This window comes from Lontra canadensis, unplaced genomic scaffold, assembly GCF_010015895.1.
Source record: "Lontra canadensis isolate GAN:19392208 unplaced genomic scaffold, GSC_riverotter_1.0 scaffold3, whole genome shotgun sequence".
In the NCBI taxonomy this organism is placed as follows: Eukaryota; Metazoa; Chordata; class Mammalia; order Carnivora; family Mustelidae; genus Lontra; species Lontra canadensis.
In genome coordinates, this window is record NW_022630997.1 from 36,757,779 (window position 1) to 36,765,095 (window position 7,317).

General features: G+C 56.6%; 1 protein-coding gene across 1 annotated transcript in view; it reads right to left on the reverse strand.

The window, feature by feature from the left end:
• TSPAN14 (tetraspanin 14) overlaps nucleotides 1-7,098 on the reverse strand; it is a 52,683-nt gene extending 45,585 nt beyond the window's left edge. The window contains exon 1 of the mRNA XM_032838716.1: nucleotides 7,049-7,098. The gene's annotated coding sequence lies outside the window, so the exon portion shown is untranslated. The remainder of the gene's footprint in view (nucleotides 1-7,048) is intronic.
• Between the last annotated feature and the right edge of the window lie 219 nt (nucleotides 7,099-7,317).

A 7,317-nucleotide genomic window follows, 5' to 3' on the forward strand; every position in this document is an offset into this window, starting at 1 on the left:
GCTCAGACAAATGAAGCAGTCCAGTCCCTAGGAGGAGGGAGATCCACAAAGCTGTTGGACTGGTTTGCCCAGGATGGAGAGAACAAGAAATACAAGGTATAGAAGCCAAGAAACAAGGGTCAAACAGGGAGGGTCCTCCAGCATCAAGGGGCTGTGGTCTGGCACCCAACAGATCTGGCAACAGAAGCCGAGGGTAGGGGGCTGAAGGGAATCCAGGCCCCAGGTCTACACTATTCCCAGGGTGCTGAGGGGCAGTCCAACAGGCCGAAAATAAGAAGCCGGGAGATGCCGAAAAGACAAGGACACAGGTTTCTGTAAACGGGGCAAGCCACCAATCCTGAGAAATAAGCGTGAACAGTGAGGAGCTCAGGACAGTGTGAGAACCAGGCTGAAGGCAGGCTGCTGTAAGCCTCGGAACCCTGACAGACCGTCTCTCTCCCTGACCAGACTTAGCCAGGGTCTCTGGAGCCCTCCGCTCAGCCAGGCCTGACCTTGGGCTTCCACCCCCCGCCTCACAGAGTCCAGTCTCAGCAAGAATCCTGCTGAGTCCGTTTGGCCAGAATCCCTCGCCCTCCATGTCTGACCAGCTCCTCATCTTCCAACAACCCTTGGGTAACAGTGGATCACCCTAGCCTGCCTCCGACAGAATCCTGAGGTCTGTCAGCAAAGGATCCCCCTACCCTTTTCCATCCACCAACTCCCTCCATTCCGCTCCTCAGCTATTAATCTCCACTTTCCAGGTTATATCTGAAGTGGAGCCCAATCTCTCTTCCCCACTGCAAAACCCCAAAGCAGAAGTCCTATCTACTGCACAAATCCTACAGAAAGTCCGCTTTACCGCTTTAACAAGTGTCCGAATAATTATTTCTTTAGCAAAACAGAGCTCCAAGTCTTCCTTGACCCAAACTGTGGGAACCACCTGGTCTGGAGCTGGGGCTGGCCTCCCCACCAAGGCCCGGGGACAGAGCAATCTGCCTGGCCCTGGGGTAAAGGGCTGACATAAGACAGCCAATCTGCAGGCTGGCCAGACAAGGTGGAGGTCTCTTCATGACAACGGCCACTCAGCGGGCAACCAGAGCCTCTCCCTAGAGCTGCCGGAGGCACAGAATGAGCCAAGTCCTGAGCACAGCAAGGGTGCCACAGACGGGGGATCACAAGGCTCCTGCTGCATAAAGTCACTGGTGGAATGAGCTGAGGCATCAGGTGAGTCAGGAAGCCCAAATCTGAACACGAAGTGGCCCTTTCCCTTAATGCCATTTTCCGACGAGCCCAGCTTTGCTCAGGTACCCCAAAGGCCCTCTAAGGCTGTGAGCCCAAGACCTGGCCTTGGGACCGCACGTCCTCGGATATGCTGTGGCCCTCAGCGCTCCCAGGCTCAGGACTCAGACCTCCCGATGTAGATGAGTTTCAGGGGACACACATTCAATCCCAGCAGTTGCTAGGGACTCTTTCGTAGGTGTAAGGACTAGGAATTATTCCTCAAAGCCTTTTTTTTTTTAAAAGCTCTCTGCGCCCAGAGAGCTTTTAAAAAAAAAAGGCTTTGAGGAATAATTCAGAGTAGCTTGGCACAGGTCCCAGCCGCTGGTACACGTCGTCAGGGAAAACCCAGAGAGGTCATCAAACCTCTGCTCAGGCTTAAGCCCTGCCCGGCCCCTTGTCCTGGCCTGCCTCTCCCCAAACCTTAGCCCTGCAGGAAAGCCCAGCCTCAGCTCTCCCAAATTCCAGAGAACACGCAGTCTCAGGCAGCACCAGGAGCTACCCTCTCACCCAGGATCCCAGAGGCCACTTTAGAGCAAGTTGCCATGGCGCTGGGCCATAAAGCGCGGGCTGGCAGAGTCCACCGAGAGAGGTGCCAGTTCCTTCAGTTATCCAGCTGATGGACACCAGGACTCCAAGCCTTCTCCCTGGCTTCTCAGCAAGGAAGGCAGAATGGACCTTGAGAAGGGAAGGGTTTAACCCCACCCTGCCCAGGCGCACTGAAGCTCAGCTGACCAGGCCTCCCAGAGGAAAACCACAGCATGGCAGAACCTGGCCCAGCCCCACCCCACCCCACCAAGCCCAAGAGTAGAGGAAGTGGGGTTCCCAGAATCAGCTGCTGGTGAACACTTTGCTGAGAGCTGTCAACGTGATGGCAGCGGTCCCAAACCAGAGCATCAGGCCTAACGCTGGGACTCAGTCCTGCTTTTCAGACCTGAAATGTGTACTAGAGCTTCACAGTAACCCCGTGAGAGACAGAAAGGGCAGATTCTTCTCTCATTACAGATGAGAACAATCAAGTCCAGGCAGGGGGAAAAAAAACAAGGACTTGTCCAGGTCCCTTGGGCTAGAAAGGGGGCACGACCTGAAAGCTGGCCTCCCCGCTGTCTACCCAACAAGCCGGACAATGTCATTTGTCTTCATGCTTGGTCGGCAGAGGCACCGAACACTTCCCACCGCCAGCCGGGACTGTGCTCTTCCAACACAGACGCCTGCCCTTCTCTGAACCAAAAACTATGCTGTCTGGTAGAAAATGAATGTGGGGGCATGATCAATACCCCACACTGATTCAGAGAGGACACCACAATAACAGAAGGTAAGACAAACCAGGAACACTGGCATCCACCTAGGCCGAAAATTCACAAAGCACTAGTCTCCGTAGTACCCCGGGAACTCTGGCAACCAGCCAAGAGTGAAGCCATTGCTGTATACCCCCATGACCTCTCCCCCTATTCCAGATGGGAAAGTGGAGAGGACCTGAAAAAGGAGGAATCAGGAATAAGCATAGTAATAAGTTACCCAGTAGAGAAGCACCTGGGGTCTCACTACCTCCACTAGGGTTTCCTGGCCCTGTTGAAAGTCACCAGAGACAAAGCAGGTGACAAAGCCCAAAAGCCAGTTCCATAGCTTGGCTGGCTCTTTAATATGCCTCAAGGGGGGCTCAAGTGGAAAACTGCAATTAATGGAGGGGTTCTACCCCCTCTACAGCCAGACAACCATCCCAGTCCCACACTCAATCAATCTTGTTCTCCATGCGTTTTAGTGACCTCGTTAACCTTTCCTACAGGCTTACAAGCTCAGCGCCAGAGTCTCCAAAATGGAAGAAGAAGAGCAAGGCCTATAGCGGTGCTTCTACCTGTTCCTGCTTCTAGAAAAGATGGCCTCTCCTACCAGCCATCTATGGATAAAGCATGGGGAAGTCCAAGAACTTCAGGGCTGATGTGCCAGGGCAGTGAGGGGGAGCAGGAGCCCACTTCCCTCCCGACCAGCATTAATATCCCTCTTTAAAGGCCACCAGGACCCCGCAACAGAAAGCAGGGGTCATCATCCCAGTGCATAGCCCTCAGCACTGGGCTAGGAGCTGAACATGTGCTTAGTAAGAATCCACAGCCTGGGACTCACCACAAGTCCTTGGGCCCATAAATGAATGCATGAATGAGCAAAAGAAGACCCATGGAACTCCGGTAACTTGCCCAGGGTCAGAGAGCGGGCTGCCTCTGCAGACTACCCATTACCAACCCAACCCACAGTCTCACTCACTCTCCCTCTGCCCTTCAAATACGGAACCCCAATTCATCGTTAGCCTCAACAGTGTTTCTTCAACTCATGACCCATGTTTCTGATGACGCAGAAACGTGACACTCAGGCCTGGGCCTGGGGAAGAAGTCACAGAGCAGGAACGGTGGCAGGCAGAGGGGAGGGAGTCAGTGCTATTGACCAGATGTCCCCAGTCCTCTTCCTCACCGCACACTCTAGGGGTCAGTAGGTCCACGTGGCTGCTTCCGCCACTGAAATGCCGCTTCTGGGCAGGAGCTTTAAGAGCCAGGGTGAGACTGACAGCGCTCTCCGTCCCTCTGTCCAAGGGTCTGGAATGTTCCAGTTAATCCGCATGGGTTCTCAGTGAGAACAACAGAAAGCACATATGCAATGGATATAGTGTGAGCAGTAAATAAACTGCTGCTGCTTTAAACCTCGGAGATTTGGGGATTGTTATGACAGCAAACCCTGATCTATCTAGACAGACAGAGGCCACAACTCACTCCCCAAGACTCCCTGCCTGGCAGTGCTGGGCTTCCCATTCCCTGGCCCAAGGGAGGCAAAAGCTACATCAGCAGTGCCTCACCAGGGGGTCAGGGATGCCGGCTGCATGCCCAGGCAGATGAGATGCTTTCAGAAGCAGGGATCAAAGGATCCTGCACCGAAGGACTTACCAGCTCCACTGTGGGCCAGCCTTGTGCAGCATCCTAAACACCTTTCATACAAAGGCTCTGTCTACATTAGAAATGACGAGAGTAGCTCACATTGAGACCTGGAGCAAGTTACTCTGGGACCTCTCTACAACAGTGTCCTCCTCTATCATATGGGATGGATACATTATGTCGGTTCAAGAGTTAAATGAGTTAATGTGAGTAAAGCTTCTAGGATAGTGCTTGGTATACAGGTCCATAACAGTAAGTCTCAGGGCACCTGGGTGGCTCAGTCGGTTAAGCATCTGCCTTCAGCTCAGGTCATGATCCCAGGGTCCTGGGATCCAGGCCGGGATTGGGCTCCCTGCTCAGCAAAGAGCCTGCTTCTCCCTCTCCCTCTGCCTGCTGCTCTGCCTACTTGTGATCTCTCTATCAAATGAATGAATAAAATCTTGTTTTAAAAAAGAGAGAGAGAGTAAGATTCAATAAACTCACTGTTACAGCACTCTCAAACCTTCCACAGAATGGCTGTAAACTTTCCATAACCTCCACTAGGTCTTAGCTGCAGCACAGGCTGCCCAGGACGGGCACAATGGTACTCTGTAGGCTCCGCCAAACTGAAAACCCATCACATCCCTGAGCTCACAGTGACCCAAGGAAGGCTTCAGAAAATGTCTCCAGAAGCCAGAGCTTCCAGAACTCCCTGGCCTCCACTATCACCAAGACCTGCAGGGCGGGGCACGAGGCTTGCCCTCCTATTCTCAAACATGGGAAACCCTCACCTGTCCTCAGAGATTATCACAGCTCCCCAGCTGGTAAAGGAAGGAAACTTCCCTGGGTAGCCAACCCTCTGCAGGCCCTTCTCCTTCATACCTTTTCTTCCTCGAGGCAGCCACCTTCAGAAGCACCAGTGGGTCTGGAGTCCTGCTTGCCTGGATAGTGCTGCTTAAGCTGAGATCAAGCCCAGATCAATAAAACACCAGAGAGCGCCTACTACCTATGTCCGGCCTGGGTTCCAAGACCACAGGGGGCTTACGGGCCAGTGAGGGAGTCGTGAGCCTGGAACAGCACCTGCGAACAGCAGCTGGCCCCTCTCGTATGCCACAGACTATCAAACATGCTTTGTTAAATGACCTGAAGGTCACATTTGATGGTCCAAGCAGTGCGGTTCAAAAATGCAAAGATGGAGAGATCAAGAAATTCTCCAGCTGAAGGTGGGACAAAAAAGGATGATGAAGTAAGAAGGGAGCGAAAAATCCCTCTAGCGGCCTGTCTCCCAGACCCTAGGGATCCTCAGACTGGGACAAAGTTTGGAGAGAACTGAGAGAGGAGCTAGAAGGGCCTATGAGACTAAGACAGGAGAGGATGCATTCTAAGGGTGCCAGGGCCCGGGAGTATCCCTGGAAGGAAGGGTGCCTCCACCAACCACAGGGCTAGTTGGAAGTAGAAGGGATCTAGGGGTGCTGGGGGTGCTCCGAGAGCCCAGACACCAGGTTTCCCTTCACAAATAGGGAAGAGCGGCCCAAGCACTCAGCCGGCATTAACTTCCCCTACTTTGAGGTCAAAGGGTAGGAGGAAGGCTACTTTTTAGGATTTGGCAGGCAGCTACACCCACTCCTATGAGCCCAAGCAACCCCCATCCAGGAAGGAAGACCTCTAGAGAGCAGACCACTGGAGAGAGCACACCAGCAGAGGCTCTCATGTAACACCCTGCACTCACCCCCCAAAAACACCTGAAGCCCCCAGACACCACCAGGGCGGGACAGCCACTGAGTCTGCACAAACCGGGGCACTCATCACAGCTGGCAGCCATTGGCCAGGCCAGTATCAGGGCCCATGCCTTCCCCCAGAATCCCCACAGCAGGGACCACTTCTAGCAGGCGACCAACTCCAGGCATGTCCCAGAGGTGCCAGGACTGAAGTCCCTACAAATACACACACACACACACACACCTTACCCACTTGCACCACCACCGCTAGACACACAAACTTCCTACCCACTGCATCATCACCCTTATACAGACACACACCCACAAAAACACACACCCTGCTGGCACCACCACCCCTCCATGCACACACACTTCCTACCCACCCGCACCAGCACCCCTCCCCAGCAGGAGGAGCGGCGCGAGACCAGACAACTCCGTAACCACAGACCCAACTCCACCGAAGCTCTAGTTAGGTCAGGAGCCGGGCTTTGCTCCCAGGCACAACCTCACACGACCAACACGAAGAAGCTGGCTCACCCACCACCTACTCAAACTCGGGCCGCCCCAAATCCGTGCAGGACAGAGTGGGGCGCATAGCCGAAGTGAACCACTCGGTGCACACCCACCCCGGGGCGGAGGAGGGGACGGTCCTCCCAGGTCTGCAGCACCCTCTACCCCTGGCCGGAGCTCTGGGGGGACCGAGGGTCCCTGGCCGAGCCGAAAGGAGTGCCCCTCCCTGGGTTCGCTGTCGGGGACAGGGTGCAGAGCCCCTACAGGCTGCGGCGGCGGCGGTCCGGCCCCTCTCTCCCCGAGCTCTCCCACCCCGCGCGGACCCGCACGCACCAGTCCGCGGACTCGGGCAGGACGCGGGCGACAGAACCCCCAGAGCCAGGCTGGTCGCCCGCCGCGGTTCCCACTCCGCCCGGCGCCGGAGTTCGGCTCAGCGGGGTCCCGGCCAAGGCCTCCAGCCCCTCGCGAGCGATCTGGCCAGACAAAGCAAGCGCCGCCCGCGGGGCCGCCCACGGGGCAGAGGCGAGGAAGCCGGAGGGGCCGAGCCCGAACCTGGGGAGCAGTCCTAGTCCCCAGAGGGCGCTCGGCGGGGCGGGGGGAGGTCTGCCTCAGACAATGAGGGGGACAGGGCCCGACGCTCCAGCGGGGGCTTCGCGCTCCACTCACCCGGGCGCGGCTGCGGCGGCTGCGGCGGCGGCTGCGGCGGCGGCGGCGACGGCGGCGGCGGCTCGGCCCGGCTCGGCCGAGGAAGTTAGAGCAAGTTCGGAGGCGCGGGGTGGGAGGGCGCGACTCGGGCCGTCCGAGAGATGGGGGCGGGGCACGGAGGGGCGGGGCCGGGGGGCCGCGGAGAAAAAAGCGCCGCTTCCCTGCGCGATACAGGCCACCCCGCGCGCCTTGGGCCCCGCCCCCGCCCCCGCCCCACCCCCGGAAGGCCA